The sequence below is a fragment of the Nuphar pumila genome, chromosome 6 (genome assembly GCF_984573655.1).
Source record: "Nuphar pumila chromosome 6, dmNupPumi1.hap1.1, whole genome shotgun sequence".
Lineage (NCBI taxonomy): Eukaryota > Viridiplantae > Streptophyta > Magnoliopsida > Nymphaeales > Nymphaeaceae > Nuphar > Nuphar pumila.
The window spans coordinates 36,842,286-36,863,929 of NC_143254.1; positions in this window are offsets into that span (position 1 = coordinate 36,842,286).

Below are 21,644 nucleotides of genomic sequence, written 5' to 3' on the forward strand. Positions count from 1 at the left end.
CATATTTGAACAATATTTTCAGGCAATCCATAAACCAATGGTTTTAAAAATGCCAAAAATTTGTTGGTTGAAAGTCATGTTGCTTTTGTTGAAACATGCAATCCAAGGTTGGATTGGTCAACCCTTGGAAAGGAACGAGATCAACTTCCCTCATCCGTTTACCTTGGTCAGACTTGGGTCCGATCTAAGCATTATCGTACCTTACCTAATCAGATATGACCTAATTGGATTTAGATTCGAATTCAGAGTTGGATGAAATCAAATAAAACTGAATCCAGATTTGGCTAGCTTAAAATATGATATTTACACTTAATCAGTTTTTTCTGTTTTAGTCCGATTCGGATTCAGGTTTGAATACAAAATTCAGGAACAAACCCGAATCCAAATTTGGTTACCAAATCTGACTAATTGCAGTGAAATGGTATCCCATGTGGTAAGCAGGGTCCTGTGCCAAGCTGAAAGCCCAGGTTCGAATCCCCCTGCCACATGGGGCTTAAGATATATCTGCCTAAGCCCAGCTTGCCTTCCAAAAAAAAAAAAAAAATTGGGTCTGCCTAGCCTTTCAAAAAAAAAAAAAATCTGACTAATTGGATTTGGATTTAGGTCAGATGTCAGTTACATCTGACCGTTGACATTGCTAAGATAATGTAATGGGACCAAAGAAATAGTTTACTTTTACATTAAAAGAAGTCTTACGGTGTGTTTGGACTCAAGGGATTGACGGTGATAGGATATGTTTGGATTCAAGAGATTCCGTGGAATTGGAATCCAGTTTCACAAATACCTCAAAAAATGACCAAATCATTTTTTTGAATTTAGACCAGAGGTCTAATTGAATCCAGTTCATTTGCACATCCAAATTAGAGGTTAAAAAAAACAAAAATAAAGAAAATATACCCATGAACAGGTTTAAAACCAAGAATTTGAAAAATGCTTGAAAAGCCCTTTTTTGAGGGCCGCCACTGAAGAGAAACCACTTTCCCATAAAAAAAATGTTCAGGGGGGAAAGTGTTTCCACATGTGGCGAGGTCTGACCCCATTTTTGAGGAAAGAGGATTTTTTCCATTTATTATATGAGCTTATCATGTATTTTTAATGGAAATATTTGTTTTATCTTATTCACCAAAGAGACCCTCTGTCATAAGAGCGAACATGAAGCAAATGCCTTCTTAGTGAGAGCTCCATCCAAATTAAAATCTAAATATACCCATCATCCTCTTTTATTCAAAAGAGAAAAGAAAATATACGAGTCACTGATAAGCTTGAGCCTTTGATTGAAGTCTAGTTGGTACTCAAGCTTAGCTCATTTTACTGAGCTCGGGCTCATGATAAGTTCGAGCTGACTTGTTTATAAAAAGAATACATTATTTTAATGTTGAACAACTTTATTTCCCTTGAGCCAAAAAGCTCAAGTTAACTTGTTTACCAAAAAATTTTTTTTACATTGTTTCAATGCTGGAAGCAACAAGTTTTATAACTTTAAACCTGTTGCTTGTAAGCCAAATACTTTTGACTGTTTATCTTACGCTATATATATATATATATATATATATATATATATATATATATATATATATATATATATATATATATATATATATATATATATATATATATATATATATATAACATTTATTGCAACTTAACAAGCCTGGACGAGCTGTGCCGAACACCTGTTGTTTGTGTTTGATTTGCTGTGCCTATTTTACAAGTTCGAGTTAGCTCTTTGCAAGCCGAGCATCCTTGTTTTTTAGGAGTCAGTGATGAAGTGACCAAGCTAAAACTCTTAGATCAAGCCCTAATCGTCGTTTGATGCTATCAAGTGTACACAATCAGGGCCTCAAGCAACCGTAAGATAAAAGGTCGTTTGATGTCATAACAAAAGGTAGTAGGGCGGGACCTTGGCCGCTAGACAGGTGGTCAAAGTTCAATTTTGATGGGTGTCTCCCCTCTATGCAAGCCACAACAAACATAGGCCCCCCGGGGCAGAGACCCTAGTTTTGAAGTTGTATGTCGCGGGTTAGGTATGACAGGCTGAGATAACGCAACCAGGTCTTCGCACCGGGTGCAGTTTCTTTAGGTTATAAAAAAAAACAAGAGGTGCTTTTGAAATTAACAAAAAGCACGTCACCATGGATAACTATGGATGTCGTTGCGGCCAAAGATTGCTTGCAAATGTGATGACTTTGTTATGCTATTATCAATTTGGTTGGGCAAAATATGTTTTTGTCCAAAACGGTTGTATAAAAGCAATGCAAGTAATGTGTGGCTTAAGAACTACAACATTTCAAACAATACCTTTTGTTATGCCATCCATTGGTCTACTCCTATATTGAAAGAATTTCTAGGTATTTTATTTGTTTTATTCTAAGAAAAGTACTCATCCTAAAGAATTTTCCTTTTGTTGTTATTTTTAAAAGGATAGATCACCAATGCTAAATTGGTTGAGGTCCAATTCTCATGTTATTAGGTAAAAATTAGGTGAAATCTCTATGCCATATATGCAAGTGATTCAATAATTTAATCTATGAGGTTATCCAAATTCAAATTTGTTGGATGGGTATGTTAAGTGTCCCAATCGCCAATACGTTGCACCAAACTACTTGTATGGAATATTTAACGTGATCTAAAGGCTACCTATATTCCTAACTAGAAAAGCATTATCTTGCGGTATAACATAAAACTCATGTGGAATTGCACCACTTGAAAAACTACCCAATTCATAAACTTAATGCATATATATATATATATATATATATATATATATATATATATATATATATATATATATATATATATATATATATATATATATATATAGTCAAGTGGAGCAAAAGTTAAAGTTAATTAGTGAACTTGCATGGTCATGCAAACTTAATTCCCAATCATGCCCTTGTTTTAGAACTCCAACTATTTAAGTGGTAGTAGAGACATGGAATTTCATGAACTTTGTTACGTTCCAAATGGCTTCTATATCAACTAATGATTGTGAACCACACATAGTTACTAGGAAGTGAAATGGACAGAGAAAGTGACACGTCAAGTAGAAGCAAGCTAGCTAGTGATAAAAAGTAGTATGAATCATGAAGCAGGATTCATTTTGGAAGCTTGTAAGTTAAAAAGGAAACAAGGGAGAAATGAGTGGGAAGCAAGGAAGAAGTAGGGGCAAACGAAAAAAATAAATAAAAATTGAAAAACATAAAAAAATTAAGTAGGAAGCGAGTGAGAAGCGAAGGAAAAATGAGTGAGAAAGAATGAAGAAGTGAGAGGGAAACATATGCTTCCCACAAGTGAGAAGTGACACCTCCCGTTTTGGAAGAAGCACACTCCCCCCTTCCATGGGCGCTTCTAGTAACAATATGGCAAACTGTAATATTTTTTTTTCTCTAATGAGGAGAAACCACCATTATGGTTCAGACATCCCATTATGGGTTGAAAGCTGTGACCGTGGACATGTTTCATTATCCACCTTTAAACAGAGTGATTTTCCCATTTACAGGATAGTTTCTTATCAGATTTGACCTTTCAAGTCAGGGATTAAACTCGTGACGTCCTTCAACTTAAATGCCTTAAGCCAACTGATCTAGCCAGGTGCATAAAACCCTATATTGTGGAAAAGGCTACAAAACTTTGTAAAAAAATTATCTTGGATTCTATATTGTGAAAAGGCCACAAAAGATGCACAAAGGTAGACCCAAGGGGTTTGGGGCCTAGACCGTTTGACGGGCAGTCTAGGTTCAAATCCCATGAGTATCACCCCTCATAAGGTGAAGCTTGGTGACTCCCTGGTGTCGTGGGGTAAGCTCTTGGAGTTTTATGCCGATATGGATAGAGGCCGTTAGTATGGCAGGTTGAGCCAGCACGGCGGAGTGGGGCGTTTTCTCCAAGTAAAAAAAAGATGAACAAAGGTGTTTGCTTATTATATTCACTTTTGTTTCTTGTACTAATTGAGTGGAAAACATTGCTGCCAACTATTCATCTTTTTTGGTTTTCGTAAAGAAATCAAAGGATTATCTGAATCCAATACAAATTCTAAGAATTTTTTTATCTGAACTAGATCCAACTTAATAAAGTTGAATTGGTATCCAAAATTTATAAGGCAATGTTGAATCTGGTGAGAAAAGGTGGGAGGCAAGAGTTTTAGATGTAAAAAGCTCAATCAGATCCGACTATATCTGGATCCAAACATAAATCTGATACAAACTCAGAAAATCCAATCATATAAATTTGAATCGGCTCAGCGTACAAGTTTAGATCTTATTTTAGCATTCATTTTTGTTGAATTTAGATCCCAGAGTTTTTTTTTTTTTTTAAGTTTAGATCAGTGGTTTAATTGGATCCAGTCCATTTGCACCACAAGATTAGAGGTAAAAATATATATATACCCAACAACCCGTTTAAATTCAAGAATTTGAAAACCCTTGAAAACTCCTTTTCTAAAGGCATTCGTTGCCACTTTCCTATTAAGGGATGCCCTTGGTGAAAGGGTTTCCTCATGGGCAGGTCTGACGAGTCCGGATCGGGTGCAATATGATTGCACAAAAATTTGTACATTAAGCACCCAATCGCCCTCCATCAAGTCTTGGGTCCCACACCTGACAGACCCTGTCCCCAAGATAGAAGGTGATCAGGTGCTTAATGCACAAATATTTGTGCAATCATATTGCACCTGATCTTTTCACAGGTCTGACCTCATTTTGAGGAAAGAGACTTTTCTACATTTATTATCTGGCTCTTACCACGTATATTTTAACAGAAACGTTCGTTTCTTATTTAGGAAAATGACCCTCTTTTTTTATAAGAAAAGGTATCAAAACAAACGTCTTCTCGGTGAGAGCTCCATCCAATTTGAAATCTACATATGCCTATGATCCTCTCTTAATCAAAAGAGAAAAATAGGTATAGAAATATTGAGGAAGCAATTAAATACATCATAAAAATTGTAGATATCATAGATTTTGTTGGTTTGTTTGGATTTGATGAAACTAGTTTCATGGAATATTACTTTCTAATTGTAGACCACTTGTACGTGGAATCGCTAACTAAGATGGATGTGTAAATGATCCGGTAGATGAGATACTCCTGACTCATTTGCCAGAAAGTTGGTGAGACTTGAAGGTGACATTTACCACATTTTTAGCCATTAATTAAGCTCTCATGGAATTGAAAATCCATGGGATTATGGCCCTGTTTGGAAAAACTAGCCATCTCAGTAGCCAGAGTGGGGAATACTCAACGCCAAAGTCATTTGGGATGGATGGCAGTAGGGGTGGCAATCGTGTCGGGTTGGTGGGTCGACCCGACGGGTTGGCGGGTCAGCATACCTCAACCCAAACCCGACCCGTTTATTAAACGGGTCGGCTGTGGCAAACACGAACCCGGCCCGTTTAATAAATGGGTAACCCGACACGACCCACCAACCCATTTAATAAATGGGTTGGGTCGGGTAAACGGGTTCTCAGGTTGGCGGGTTGACCCACCCGCCTAACCCGTTTATTAAACAGGTCGGGTTCGTGTTAGGGGTATGCCAACCCGCCTGACCCGTTTAATAAACGGGTTAGGCGGGTCGACCCGTTTATTAAACAGGTTCATTTTTTCCAAACCCGAACCCGCCTAAGAGTCGGGTTGGCGGGTCGTGTCAGGTTTTGCCACCCCTAGATGGCAGTTACAGGACATAATAGAACTAGAGTGGTATTTGATGACTCCATTTCCACCTTTCACTTCCTACCTGGATGAAGTGGTAGTTACCAAGGACTACACCAGTTCCTAAACTGGTGACTGCTTAGATGACATTTCCAATGCCCTTCCAACTTTATTTTAGCTTTTCAGATGGATTCCAAACAGCTGCTGCACAAGTGGAAGTAGTAAATCCTCACCTGAATCGTTTCACATATATCAAACGATTTGCTAAAACCACAAATTTTGGGGATTCTTATCTGCATCCTTTGCTGCCACCAACTGGACAATATGAAAGAACTCATTCAACTTAAAAATGCATTCAGCTATGCCATATAGTTGAGCATGACATGTTCATTAGTAGGATACAAAGGAGGAATGATTTCTTTACTTAGCTGTAGGCATGAAAAAGACAAGCCTTGACAGCCTACTTTGTCACCAATAATCTAACTAAACTTTTGCACTGAGTTTTACGTTGCCAGGATAGTAACCGTAAGTATGACAGGCAGAGCTAGCGCGACTAGTTTTCTGTTTCTGGGGGGCGGTTTCTCTATCTAAATATAAAAAAAGGTTAACTTATTTGTTTTGTTAATTATGAGAGTATTCTTAGATTTGCACAAAGGTCAACATCAAGTAATAGAGATTGGCTTTTTACTTGATCAAACCTGTGATAGATGCCGAATAGGGATGCAAATGGGTCAGATCCAGGATGAAGGTTTTAATATTTTTTGTTGCTCTGGATCTGATTTCGATCCGAATCTCTATGTATTTAGCTGTTCCTGATCCGAACCGTTTGAATCACTAGTACGGAGCAACACTGTGGAGCCGATTAGCGGGGTTTACCGCCACATGGTGGGGCCAATTAGACTTGATCTTGGTAGGTTCCACATAATAAATTTACCATTAATTAGTTTAATATGGATTTTAAAATTTCAATAAAGTGAACTGTGTGTGAATTCACATGACTGTATAAGAAAAATCAAAAGTATTCATGGGTCTCTCTCTCTCTCTCTCAAGCATTATAGTTTACCACCTATATTGTAGTAATTTTGAATTATAATTATGTAGGTTTACTTTTATCCTCTACTTTTGGGAATTCAAGAGAAAACAATGGTTGTCTTTTGCCACCAATATTGAAATGAAAAATTTGCTTTGCCTTTGACTAAATTTTATAATTCTTTTGGTTAATTAACAAATTTTTATTAGATCCCTACACCTGACATTCTCTCAACATGGAAGGGTGGATAATTGTTCGTGCCAACCCCCCCCCCCCCCCCCCCACACGTGGTATCTCTGTGTCCTAAAAGTATCACTCCTTATCAATATGATAACGACCAAGTCAGAGTCATACCATCTTAATGGATATTGGATTCCAATTCAACAGGGACAGCCGAGTTTAACCATTCAAAACATTTAAAAAAAGAAAAGGGAAAAATCTTTTTGATCGGGAAAAATTCTCAAGCTTTATAAAAGCTGTGGTGTGTGTGTGTAGTGGTGGGGTGTGTGTGTGGGGGGGGGGGGGGGGGGGGGTGCAAGATTCAATTTATATGGGCATCACTAGGGATGGCAGTGGACCGGGGGACAACGGGGCCCCACCCAGCCTCGCCCCGTTTGGACAGGGGATGAAAGGCATGAAACGGGGATGGAGGCGGGGATGAAGGTTAAAATCTATCCCCGTGCGGGGATGGAGGCAGGGATGGACTTACGCTTTTCCCCGTCCGCCCCGTCCCCATCCCAATCCCCGCCTAGCCCCATCCCCAATCCTTCAAGGGATTACTATAAACTAAGAAGAAACGGGGGCCCGCCCCACCTCACCCCCGTTTGGACCGGGGATGGAGGTGGGGGTCGAGGTTAAAATCCATCCCCGTGTGCCAGGATGGAGGTTTGGATTTTGAAACGGGGCAGGGTGGAGACCTTGTCCCCCGCCCCCACCCCACCCCCACCCCGGTCCACTGCCATCCCTAGGCATCACCCCCTTCACAAGCCGAGGCCCAACATAGGCCCTCGAAGCGAGGGTCCTAGTTAGAGAGTTTCTCTCCAGAGAGGTCAATCTATGATACTTGCTACCAGGCTCTGGGTTTCTCCCTGTAAATAAAAAAAGAAAACTTTTATAAAATGATCGCACCATGTAAGCATTGGAACGCACATAGGCATTAGATTCCTTTTGAATGAAGCTTGTGATAGGTATGAAGCAGCCGTGTAGAGCCAGTCCACTCTTTGGATTTCACCGTAAGGGGTTGTTTGTTTCACCCAATTTACACAAGAAAATGGAGGTTTACATATGAAACACTTCATTTTCATAATGCAAAAAAACATGCCAACTCCATTTTCCATGGGACCTGCAGTTATCATGGGCTTCTTTTTACTTTACCGTGCTTTTAGTATGTAAATCCATACATACCACCACCCTGTGAATGGATTTACGTATCCAATTTTTCACATATGGAATGACCTTCCAATTATGGTGTGCCTTTCCCATGAAACCTTTTCTTATTGGTGGGAATGAAACAAACTATATTCTAATGCAATATTAAAAAATAGGATGAAAATATTAAAAATAATTAATATTGTGATGCTAATCCAACAATATGAGGATATTTTCAAAACAAACGATATTCTAAAAATATCCATGACTCTTTCACAATTATATCGAGTTCCGAAAATAGCTTCAATATTTTCAAAATATCGTCAATATTTGTTACTATGATTTTATTTTATGCAACGAGAGATATCACTTTTCTGGTTAGCTAGCTCAATATGCTTGGCCTTTGGATCACATCAAATATAGCAAACAAGTAATTTGGTGCAACATGCTGGTGAGTGGAACTCTTGACATACGCATCCAAAAAATTTGAATTTGTCTAAACAACATAGATGAAGTCTATTGAATCACTTGTGTATATGATATATAAATTTCACCAAATTTGAGCAACTGCACCTAATATGAAGAAATCAATCGTGATTATGATCTGTCCTTTTAAAGATAACAACAAAAGGAAAATTCTACATTACATTTTGGCAAAAGAAAACAAAATAAATTCCTAGAAATTCTTTGAGTATAGGACAAATACCAACAGATATATATGGGATAATAAAAAGTATTGTTTGTTCTAGTTCTTAAGTCACACATTACTTGCATTGGTTTTGTACAACCGTTTTGGACAAAAACACGTCAGGTTTGCCCAACCAAATGATAATAACATAACAAAGTCTTGATATTTGTAAGCAATCTTGAGCCAACCCATATCCATAGTTATCCTATGTATTGGTGGTGACGTTAACCTTTAAAAATAAATGAGAACATAAAAATATTGAGTATTGCGACCGTCACCCATTGGTTGGTTTGAAAAGCAAGCCTTGAAGTTTCCTGTCATCACATGAAATTAAGTTCTCTCTCTTTTTTTTTCCCCTCTTTTAATTTAACCTCATGTTTTATTTTCGGAAGTAGTTTAAATTTTGTATAGCTGACATCATCAAATGCTTAAGGTTTGATCTCTGAGTTTTACCTTGGTCACCTTAAATGAGATGAGCTGCTTGTGGTTCGGTTTGTGCTCGGCTTGTAATGAGCTCGTTCAAACTTATCAAAATAGCAGCGAGCTAACCGCGAATAAGAAGTATTTCAGCTTAGTATAGATTTATTAAGTTGCAATAAATATATTTTAAATATATTATCATATAATATAGTGCAAAATAAATAGTCAAAGTGTTGGATTGAATTGCTTCCAACATTGAGGGAATGCATTTTTTTATAGACAAGTTAACCTAAGCTTCACTTAGTAGGTATTGAGTTCAAATCTTATTACTTTCAGCTTTGATTTTTTTCTTTGTGTTTCAAATGATCCAACTCAAACTTTACTCTTTTAGCACGAGCTCAGCTTAACTTGCCACAAGAAGGAGCCAAGCTTGGATACCTCATGTTCAATTAGTTCGACCCGTTTACTAACCCCACTTTTCACGTGTCCAACTCTTCCATCAAAGATCAAGCCTTTTGGTGATTTATGGGCTTGTCATTAGCTTCCTGGGGTTGACCTCATGTTACTATATGCTTGGTGAAAATAATAAGTATTTCTCATAGTTCATCAAGTCTAAGGAGTCTGACCAAGTTAGCACCAAATGAATACGGATCCAGACTCAACACCAATTATATATTTTGGCCCTTGACAGATCAATAAACCTTTAACTAATTCATCTTTCAATTTGATTAAACTAGGTCAAGATTTAGGTTTAAGCAACCCATGTATGAAAGTCATTAAGTAAATGAATATGTATTAGTTGTTGGTAAATTATCATAATGGGTATGCATGGCAATTGAGCTCAAATCAAGTATGCATAGAGGCACATGCTAGATGCATTATCTTTAAAGCAATGGTTGCCCCACTTAAGAACTAGTCCTTGGTATAATGAGTACTTATACAACTTCGCTCTCAGGATGCAATCGAACTTTCACCAAATCGTGCAGGTTAACATATGCCCTGCACTAGGTGAGACCAAGCAACTCAATATAAACCACCTTGAATAGCCTCTTGATTCAATTAAGTAGACCCTAGGCTTAAGATATGCAGAATTTGGCTAAGTCAAAACCTAAACTCAGTAAAAAAAGAAAAAGAGAGATTAAGTTTATTAGAATGAGAGAACGAGAGAGGAAGCAGGTGTGAGATAGGAAGAGAAGATAAGAGAACTCTAAGTGATGATGAAAATAATAGTAAGTTTGGGTATATATAGCCACATACACAACAAAAACATAAAAACATAAAGAGGTATAAACGGCAAGCAATAAAGGCTCATAAAAGTCATCAAGTGCATCCAAATGGCTAATAAAGGAAGAGTTACAGGTGGGCATGGTCAACGGATAAAAAGGGCAGTCAATGGGTCAAAAATAACCCTACTAGATACAAAAAGTCTAAAAAACAAGGTGTCCATCAAAGTCAAAGGGGGAGGCAAACGACCAGGGATTAAAGAGGGTGGTTGTAAGACTGTTTGACCATAAATGGTTATATTCAAGGACGTTGGACCAGGTCAAGGGCACTCCAATGGAAGGGTTGACTAAGTCAAGGTCAAAATCGATCAGTCAGGACCCATAAGAAGTACGATCAAAGGTCATGGGGTATAAAATCATCCTAAGCACAAAAAAGAATGGCCAAAAATTAATTAAGACCAAACCAAACCAAACCAAGCTAAATCTAGCTAGACCAAAACCTAAATTCAAATTCAAAGACAAAATTTGAAGTTCAGTTGACAATCCCCAAGAGGCTTTGCCCAAAAGAGCAACTCTATCTTATGTAAACTCAAGAAAAGTTATCAACTATTCAATGTGGGAATAAACTTTTAGAAAGAAATGAAAACCCAAACATAGGTAAAAGAAGGGAGAAGAGTAAGCTATGCTAGGTTCTAACCCAATAATTTTGAAACAAAACCTCAACGATAATTAATGATTATTCCAACCTGGTGAGATCTTTCTTCTCTTATGAAAATTGGTGCCATCCTTACGTTTTGTCTTTTGGGTAAGGCAATCTTATTGAGATGAATATTGTAATCATAGCGGCAAATAAACATTGTTTTCTTGAAAAAAGAGTGATATATTTTGCCAAGTTTGGTGGGGCCTGCGGATGGCGGATGGTGGGGCCGATGAACGACGAACGGCAGGAGCGGGAGTAGCGAAAGAAGAAAAGGAAAAGAGGTCTAGGATTAGGTTTATGCGATAATTCGCGACGGCTTAGCGACAGATTAATTCCGTCGCTAAGCCGCCATAAATCAAATTTACGAACATAGCGACATAATATATTTCGTCGCCAATTCCGTCGCTAATTAGCGACGAAAAATATTGTGTCGCAAACGACGTCACTAAATGTTGCGTCCGTTACGACAAAATATTACGTCGCAAAATTCGTCGCTAAGTAGCGACGAATTTTGCGATGGGATATCTTCCGTTGCTATTTTCGTAAATTTCATTGATTATAGCGACAAATGTTTTTCGCTCGTTAAGTCATCGCGAACTAGCGACAAAAGTATTCTGTCGCGAAATTTCGTCGCTAACAACCTATTTTCTTGTAGTGGGATACCCCTGAAACTTTTTCCCTCAGATAAATTTTTCTCAGGAGATGACTTGGCCCCCACAATCAAACAGGGTGTACAACAAAGTAATGGCTTGGTTAATTGCAATGTGAACCCACATTTAGATTGAAACTTGAGTTTGATGTGGTGGTGATGCACAGGTCTAAATTGCAAATAGTCCTCATAATTCCTGAATCAAATTAACCTTTGAAAATTTGTAAAAATATGAAGTTTTTTTGTATAATCTAAGACCCACGTGCATGATTTTACATGCGAAAAAAAAGACCGACCGAACCTTTCAGGAGTCTGGTTTGGAGGTCAGAAGCTAGCTGACCCATTGTGGCTTGTGGATATGTTTGGATCCGGGTCACACCCAGGTGTGTTACAACTTACAACCACAGGGCATGTGGATCGGCCGGGGTCAGAACAAGACTATTTGGTTATTTAGAGTGGAAATCATATCTAGACCCATATTGGCATTTGAAACGGTTCTCAAAAGTGAAAAACTATTACATAATAGTGCATATGAATGAAAGAGCACATTCAATGGGGAGTTCACCTGGTGAATTTCTGGACAATGTATTACCTAAGGAATGCCCCTTTCCTCACCTTTGTTGAAATGTGGGTACAACAACAGTGGATCCTACAGAAATGGCACAGGTCCCAAGCATAGTGACAAAAGTTAAAAAAGGCAAAAATATAATTTTTCAAAAACTCGTGAGAATTTGAATTTTTTTAGTAAATCTCGCATTTTTGGCAAAATCTTGGCAATAAAAAAGTAAATTAAAAAATATAAAAATTAATTTTTGTAAGAAAATATTAATAAAAATTATTTAAAAACAAGAACACATGGTTTTTTCATGATAAATAGCTTTGTAAAACATAAATATTGTGTTTAAATTGAGGTATTTATGTTTTTTTTTAAATCTTGCAATATTTTGAAAATCTCACCAGAAATTGTTGTTTTAAACTTTCAGACATTATCGCGAAATTTTCATAAATCTGGCGACACTATGCCCCAAGGCATTTCCACACAACATAATCCAAACAGTTCTAATTTCTAAGGATCCACCTTAGCTTCCACCAGCCCACATGGCTCTTGCTACATTTTCTTTTCAACAAATTTATTTTCTATGGGCGTTAGTTACACCCACTATATATTCCTCATAAACATGTTTTCTGATTTCCAAGGATAGATACACTCCTTTGAAGGGAAAGTATTTCCCTAAGGAGAGGTCTGAACCCATTTTCACAGGAAAAATGACTTGATTTATTATAAAAGTCCAATTATATATTTCTCGTAAATATGTTTGTTTCACCCTTTGTAGTAAATAAAACTCACTAGACTTGAAATAATGGAAGACAATTTCTCGTTTCTACACCACAACAAAGCAGTGGATTAGCAACGACCACATTCCGTCGCTAACCGGCTTAGCGACGGATTAGCGACGATGAGGCGACGGAAAGCTTACGTCGTGAATTTTTTGACGCTAACTGGCGACAGAATAAATCTGTCGCCAGTTCCGTCGCTAATTGCGACAGAATAACGAACGACGTATTCCTTCGCCAATCCGTCGGTACTAAACGGTGACCTCGGACTGGCGACAAATTTATATCCATCGCTAGATTTATATGCATAGCGACGGAAAAATCCCTCGCTAATCCGTCGCAAACACACAAAAAAATAAAAAAATTTATTTGAAAATTAAATATCGAGAATAATACAATTTATATTTCATGTACAATTTATATTTCCTGTAAATAAAAAACAAAGTACACATAAAATTTAATATAAAAGGAATCTACAACAATTAATCGTTCCACCTTAAAAATAAGAAGTTTAATTATTTACAATTTAACAATTACAATTTCAAAAAAAAAAATAGAACTTCTTCAACACAATTCTCTAATCATCACCAAGATTTTGTACGTCTTCTTGTTCATTGCCTTGATCTGTCCTTTCAACTCTGCTACGCTGATTATCGCTAGCAGCCTACACAAGAAAAGAACAGTCAGCATTAATAAACAAAATATAATGAAATAAATTATACACTATATGTGATTCTATCATGTGTTCATATGTGTTCTAAGGCAGTAAAAAAACTTTATATGTGATTCTATCATGCTCATATGTGCTCTAAGGCAGGCAAAAAACTCTATATGTGATTCTATTATAAATGATATGTGTTTTAAGGCAGGAAAAAAACTTTATATGCGATTATATCATGCTCATATGTGTTCTAAGGCAGCTAGAGAAACTCTATATGTGATTCTACCATGCTCATATGTGCTCTAAGGCAGGCAAAAAGCTATATATGTGATTCGATCGTGCTCATATGTGTGCTAAGGCAGTCAAAAAATTGAATATGTGATTATAGCATGCTCATATGTATTCTAAGGCAGTCAAAAAAACTCTATATGTGATTCTATCATGCTCATATGTGCTCTAAGGCAAACAAAGCAAAAAAATTTATATGTGATTCTATCATGAATGATATATGTTCTAAGGCAGTAAAAAAACTCTATATGTGATTTTGGCATGCTCATATGTGTTTTAAGGTAGTCAAAAAACTGAATATGTGATTATAACATGCTCATATATGTTCTAAGGCAGTCACAAAATTTAATATGTGATTATAGCATGCTCATATGTGTTCTAAGGCAGTCAAAAAAACTTTATATGTGATTCTATCATGCTCATATGTGCTCTAAGGCAGGCAAAAAACTTTATATGTGATTATAGCATGTTCATTTGTGCTCTAAGGCAGATAAAAAACTCTATATGTGATTCTATCGTGCTCATATGTGCTCTAAGGCAAGCAAAAAGTTATATATGTGATTCGATTATGCTCATATGTGTTCTAAGGCAGTCAAAAAACTGAATATGTGATTATACCTGAGAGGGACCTGCAATCAAAGATCCTCTGTTCAACAAAAAACTGTTGAACTCATCTCAGAGAACGTCGGCGATGGTTTCATGGAAGTAGTCACGCAGTGTGTCCTTAATGATCTGGCGTACATCTTCACCGAAAAGAATAGCCTGCTGCTTGGAGCTTACAGCGGCGAAAGAAGTCTGTGAGTTGTAACTGGAAGAAGCACTAACATGTGAAGTGTTCATATTACTCCCAAACCCGAACACGCGACCTTTTTTGGGTTCACCTGCTGCAGTCACCCATGCTGCAGGATCAAATGATGGATGCTGAGTAGCATCATCGCCATATCGCTCTACCATATGTTGCTCATATGCCTCCTACAAAATAATGTTTAAAGTATGCATTAATAATTAATGATAACATTATGATAACTTGCATATTGCATTGATTATTAGTAGAATAAATACATACCGTTGTTGTTCTCGCCTTCTCTGATACGAAGTCTCCCGTGGTCTTCCGTTTATGTGTTTCAACAAACACATCCTTATATGGTACAATGTCTCCTTTTTTTGCTTCCTGCGAAGTGAAATGATAAAAGATTTAGTTAACAAGTCTGCAACAATACTTATAAAATTAATATTATATATTGATGAGTTACCATTTTCTTCTGGTGGCTCCCGAATGTCTTAGATCCACCTGTGTATAGATGGGCTTCGGGCATTTTTGCTCGATTTTGTGCAGCCTTCGTAGAGCGATTTTGAAATGCATCTCCCGCCCACTTATCGCACATTCCATCCCAATAATCTCTCCTGATAGTAATAGGTCCATGGCCCTTCCACTATAGTGGATCATCTATTCCGCCAGATGCTTTTTTTGCTGCAGTCTTCATATTGTTCAACATGTCTGCAAATCGATTGGCAGCCACCTTCTGCCACACCTTCCTTGCATCATTTTCTTCCACCGTAGTTGCGAAGCGGTTTGAAGCCTACAGACATTTTCAGAAAGTTAGTAGACATGACTAAAAAAAATAAATATGAAAAACATTAACTATGAGAAACAACTGTATACCGTGAATGAGGACCATAATCTGTCTAACACCTTCTTTGGATACTCTTTTCATTGAGCAACCAGTCCTGGTTGATGTTGAAGAAGTGAATTCCTAATCTCGCGTACTACTTCTTGTGACTCAAATCGCGTGTTGCATATGAATTGGTACACAATAAATATCAATATAAAATATTTATAAGATATGCAATAATTTAAAACAAAATACTTACGGTCGATTATCGATATACACTATTCGAATGAGTCTTCTTGTGTCAGACTGAGAAGACCCTACTTCCTGTGTTGGCTCCTGACTTGTGTGTTCAACTGGAGTAGGTGGGTCGTGTATAGGCGAAACATCATCTGTAAAAAATATGTTAGAAATTCTCAGAATGCGCATTTGAACTAATCAAGCATCCAATTAGTTAAATGATATACCTATCACAGGAGCCCGTGAAGATGAAGGTTGGGCCTGGCTATTACTGGATGAGCGACCACTGTAACCTTCACGAACCATATTCTAACAAATAACATATGTCATACAATACATTCTAATAATTCACATCAAGTATTACAATACATTCAAGTCATTCACATCAAGTATTATAATAATTCAAATCATTCGCATCAAGTATTGCAATACATTCAAATTATTCGCAACAAGTATTACAATATCAAACACTGCAATGCATTCAAATCATTCACATCAAGCATTACAATGCATTCAAATCATTCGCATCAAGTATTACAATGTATTCAAATAATTCAAATCATTCACATCAAGTATTGCAATGCATTAAAATAATTCAAATCATTCACATTAAGTATTACAATGCATTCAAATCATTCGTATCAAGTATTACAATACATTCAAATAATTCAAACCATTCACATCAAATATTACAATGCATTCGAATCATTCGTATCAAGTATTACATTATATTCAAATAATTCAAATCATTCACATCAAGTATTGTATTAGAACTCATTCACTCGCATCAAGTATTACAATACATTCAAATAATTCAAATCATTCACATCATTCATTGCAATGCATTCAAATCATTCATATCAAGTATTACAATACATTCAAATAATTCAAATCATTCACATCAAGTATTGCAATGCATTCGAATCATTCGTATCAAGTATTACAATACATTCAAATAATTCAAATCATTCACATCAAGTATTGCAATGCATTTAAATAAAGGTTTGTATTACAAGATTTTGCTCACTAGCTTGAGAATTCTTCCTCGTCACTTGTTTGACTTTCTTCTTCTTCTTCTTCATTGTTTACCCATCCACTTGGTATATCATTTGGATCATATTCTTCTATGAATGTTTCATCGGCCAATGGAGATATGACATGCATATCATGCGCAACATCGTGACCATAAGCGAAGTCATAGATATCATCTGATTGATAGTAATCACTGTCTTCAGCTAACTTATCTTCCTGTAACTGATCATACTCAGGGTATAGTTTGGACTTCACCTTGCAAACTGCTCACCATTCATTTCTATCTGACTTTTTTATACTCGGATATGAAGTATAATAAACTTGCTGAGCTTGTGAGGCTAATATGAATGGTTCATATGTTCCAAACCTGGATTTATGATTCACCTCCACAATGCCTGAAGCTTTGTAGAGTCTTGTTGCAGTTAGATCAAACCAATGACACTTGAATAAATTTATCCTGTTATTCTATATCATTCATATCAAACAAATGGCAAACATGTACCTACAACAAACACACTTCAATATTCCACTAACTACTATCATGCCTAGCATGGACTCCGTACTCTAAAAATAAGAACACTTCCATATTCATACATTAAAATCATGCTCAGCATGATCTCCGAACTCCAACAAAGCAACCTTAAATATCAACAACTAAGTGAATGTGTGAAAAATAAAGTGTTACATCTAATAAATTAAATAACATGTGATATGCTTGCATCACTTACTCACCTCGGGTATTTACCCGATTTGCATTGTTTTTTTCACTTACTTACCATGGGTGGCTGAGTACAAGCAGGTTCCGTTGAGAAATTTGCAAAAAACAATGTTTTAAAATGAAGTCACCATAAAAAAAATTGAGGTAAAATAAAACATTTTGCATAGGCCTTGAGAAGCCCAGTACCTAATGACATACCGAAACCGCAGGCGGTCGACCCCCTACAAGAACACAGGGGGTCGACCCCCTGACGAAAACCGCAGGGGGTTGACCCCTGCATTTCGGCAGGGGAGTCGACCCCCCGCCGGAATAGCAGGGGGTCGCCCCCCTGCCCCTGCCTGTTCCGGCAGGGGGTCGACCCCCTGCTGTTTCGGTAGGGGGTCGACCCCCTTCCGAAACATAGAGGGTTAACCCCCTACCTTTCCGGCAGGGGGTCGGGGTCGATCCTCTGCCTGTTCCGATAGAGGGTTAACCCCCTGCCTTTCCGGCAAGGGGTTAACACCCTGCCTTTCCAACCCCTTGCCGAAACGGGGGTCGACCCCATGCTTGTTCCAGCAAGGGGTTAACGCCCTGCCTTTCCGGCAAGGGGTTAACCCCTTGCCAGAACAGGCAGGGGGTTAACCCCCTGCCGGAATGGGGGTCGACCCCTTGCCGGTTCCGGCAGGGGGTTAACCACCGACCAGAATCGGCAGGGGGTTAACCCCCTGCCTTTCTCCAGGCGAACGTCGGAACGGGCGTACCTTTCTCCGGGCGAATGGCGGGAGCGGCGACAACAGGCGAACGACAAACGTCAGAAGCGGGCGAACGACGGGAGCAGGAGCAGAGAAAGAAGAAAAGAAAAAGAGGTTTGGGAATAGGTTTATTGATAATTAGCGACAGATTAATTCCGTCGCTAATCCGACGTACACGAAATTTACAAACATAGCGACGAAATATATTCTGTCGCCCATTCCGCCACACCATAGGGACGGAAATTTATCTGTCGCTACTTAGCGACAACTTCTGTGAGGGGATACATTCCGTCGCTATTTTCGTAAATTTCATTGTTTATAGCGACAGATATATGTCTCTTATTAATCTGTCGCTAAGTAGCGACAGAATAACTCCATCGCTAAAGTTCGTCGCTAATCACCTATTTTCTTGTGGTGCTACTTTGGGTTGGCTCGTTGGTCTACCATACAGATTCAAAGCAGGATTAGCCCATTGATAGGCTAACTGGGCAACTGATAATGATGCATTAGGGAAATGAATACAAAACCATGTTAGTAACCATATTGAAATTTCATTACCAAAACACTGCAAAGAAACAAATACAAAACCAACCTTCTAACTGCTTCTACAAAAAAAATTACAAGCCCCCAACCATGTTAACTAGGGGTGGCAAAATCTGACACGACCCGCCAACCCGCTTCTTAGTCGGGTTCAGTTTGTTCTTAAAGGGGTTTGTATCCTAAACAGGTCGACCCGCCTAACCTGTTTATTAAACAGGCTGGGTTCGTGTTAGGGGTATGCCAACCCGCCAACCTGGCTGACCCGTTTAATAAACGGGTTAACCATTTAAGTTTGTATCCTGGGGAGGCCCAACGAGGCCGATGGTGACGACGATAGGGATTGGATCCTGGCTCCCCCTTCCATCCTCGACGAATGTCAATTTCTGCGAAGGGTACTAGTGAAGCCAGGCCTCCCACCCCCTCCCCTTTTCGATTCAGAAATCAATCTCTGCAATAGGGGGGACATCGGCAGTGAAAATCATGGGCGACGATGACTAGAAAGGTCACCGCTGACAGAAAACCGGTAGACCTCATCGGCGATGGCGATCGGCATCCTCCCTTGCTTCAACCGATTTCTGCGAAGGGTACTAGTGAAGCTAGGCCTCCCACCCCTCCCCTTTTCGATTCAGAAATCAACCTCTGTAATAGGGGTGACAGCGGCAGTGAAAACCGCGGGCGATGATGACCGAAAAGGTCACCGCTGACGAAAAACTGGTAGGCCTCGTCGACGATGGCGATCGACATTCTCTCTTGCTTCAATTGATTTCTGCAGAGGGTACTAGTGAAACCAGGCCTCCCACCCCCCCTTTTCGATTCAGAAATCAACCTCTACAATAAGGGGGACAACGACAGTGAAAACCGCGGGCCACGATGACTAGAAAGGTCACCGCTGACGAAAAACTGATAGACCTCGTCGGCGATAGCGATCGTCATCCTCCCTTGCTTCAACAACTGGATGGCCGGTAAACCGCTGTCAGGGCTACTGTCGTCACCGGTTGCATGCCGTAGCCTGCCCTGGCGGCGAGGTTAGATGATGGCACTGGCAAACCCAAGTGAAGTGCTGCAAAAAAGTTTGTATGCTTTTTGGGCTGCATCGCTAACCCGCCAACCCGTTTACCCGACCCGACCGGTTTATTAAATGGGTTAGGCGGGTCGTGTCGGGTTACCCGTTTAATAAAAGGGTCGGGTTCGTGTTGAGGTATGCTGACCCGCCAACCTGCCGACACGACCTGCCAACCTGACCCGATTGCCACCCCTAATGTTAACTACCAAAATTTAACAGGATTTACATTTATGGATTTTTTTTTTAAATTGAAGGCGGGAAACAAATACAAAAACCAGACTGCTGATTTCTACTACTGATGCATTTCAAAGTTCTGTAAACCACAACTAGCTTTTACAGCTAAACCTACTTCAATTCTCCAATTGTAATCAACTACCCAGTGGACATACTATAAAAGTGGTTTTCGGTCAACCGGAAAACCACCAAACTGCTAACAGTAAGCTATACACTGATCTTGGCAATCGAAAGAACAACCTCCAACGCAAGGTTGTTAAATGCGATGAGGCGAAGCGAGGCGTTGAGCCTGTGCTTCGCCTCTGAGGCGTACGCCTCAGGTACTGAGGCGTACGCCTCTCACAACTGGTATGGAAGTGAAGCGGTGGGAGGGGAGGCAGGGAGCGGCGGAGGAGCAGTTGGCCGGCACGTGGCGGTGGATCCACCAACACTTGGGGTTAGCACAATCGACGAATCGGGCGGAGGAGGAAGACTTGGGGATGAAGGAGGGGGTTCTGGAGGTTGATGAGGGGCAATTTGCGCATCACAGCACGCGCACGCCTCAGTACCTTGAGCGTGCGCCTCGCCTCTGAGGCGTACGCTTCAGGTGCTGAGGCGTACGCCTCTCACAACACTGCTCCAACGCCACCACCACTACCACCATACGGTCCGAAGGAGCTCCATGAAGAGAAACACTTGTTTGGGCATGTCAACTTCACGTTATAACAGGGTCCAAGATCTTGACAGACAACTGAAGGTGGTTCAACCCCGTGTCCGTCGGAATCGCCACCCAAACCTCCACCAAATCCGCCTTCCCAAGGAAGCCTGCTATAACCTCCGCCACCACCACCACCACTGCCACCATAACCACCACCACCACCACCACCACTGTAACCACCTCCATACCCGTCACCATATCTGCCACGACCACCATAACCGCTGCCGCCACCATATCCACCACGACCACCATAACCGCCATCACCATCGCCACCGTAGCCACCTCCATAACCGCCGCCATCACCACCATATCCACCACGACCACCATAATCGCCGCCACCACCACCGTAACCACCATCGCCACCGTAGCCACCTCCATAACCGTCGCCGCCACCGTAGCCACCTCCATAACCGCCATAATAGCCACCACCACTGTAGTCACTGCCTTCCACAGCATGGCGGCCATCTACTCCCGGGCCAATCCGGTGACCGGTTTTCTTCCAGAGCTCTGACTCGAGTGAGCTGGAGCTGTCGGTTTCCAACGTCGGCGAAACGGCAGCCTGATCGGAAACATTGGTGACGGCCAGAAACGCTAGAACCAAGAGTGCTTCAATCGAAGATCGAATGCAGCCCATTTTCTTGTGTCTGCAACTTTGTACCAAGAGAGTACCACGCTGGTTGGTTTTTTATGTGGAGTGTCTTGCTTCAAAGGTAGTGACTCCAAAAGAGGTGGTGATGAAGATAAAGATAAACACCCATGATACACTATCCTTTA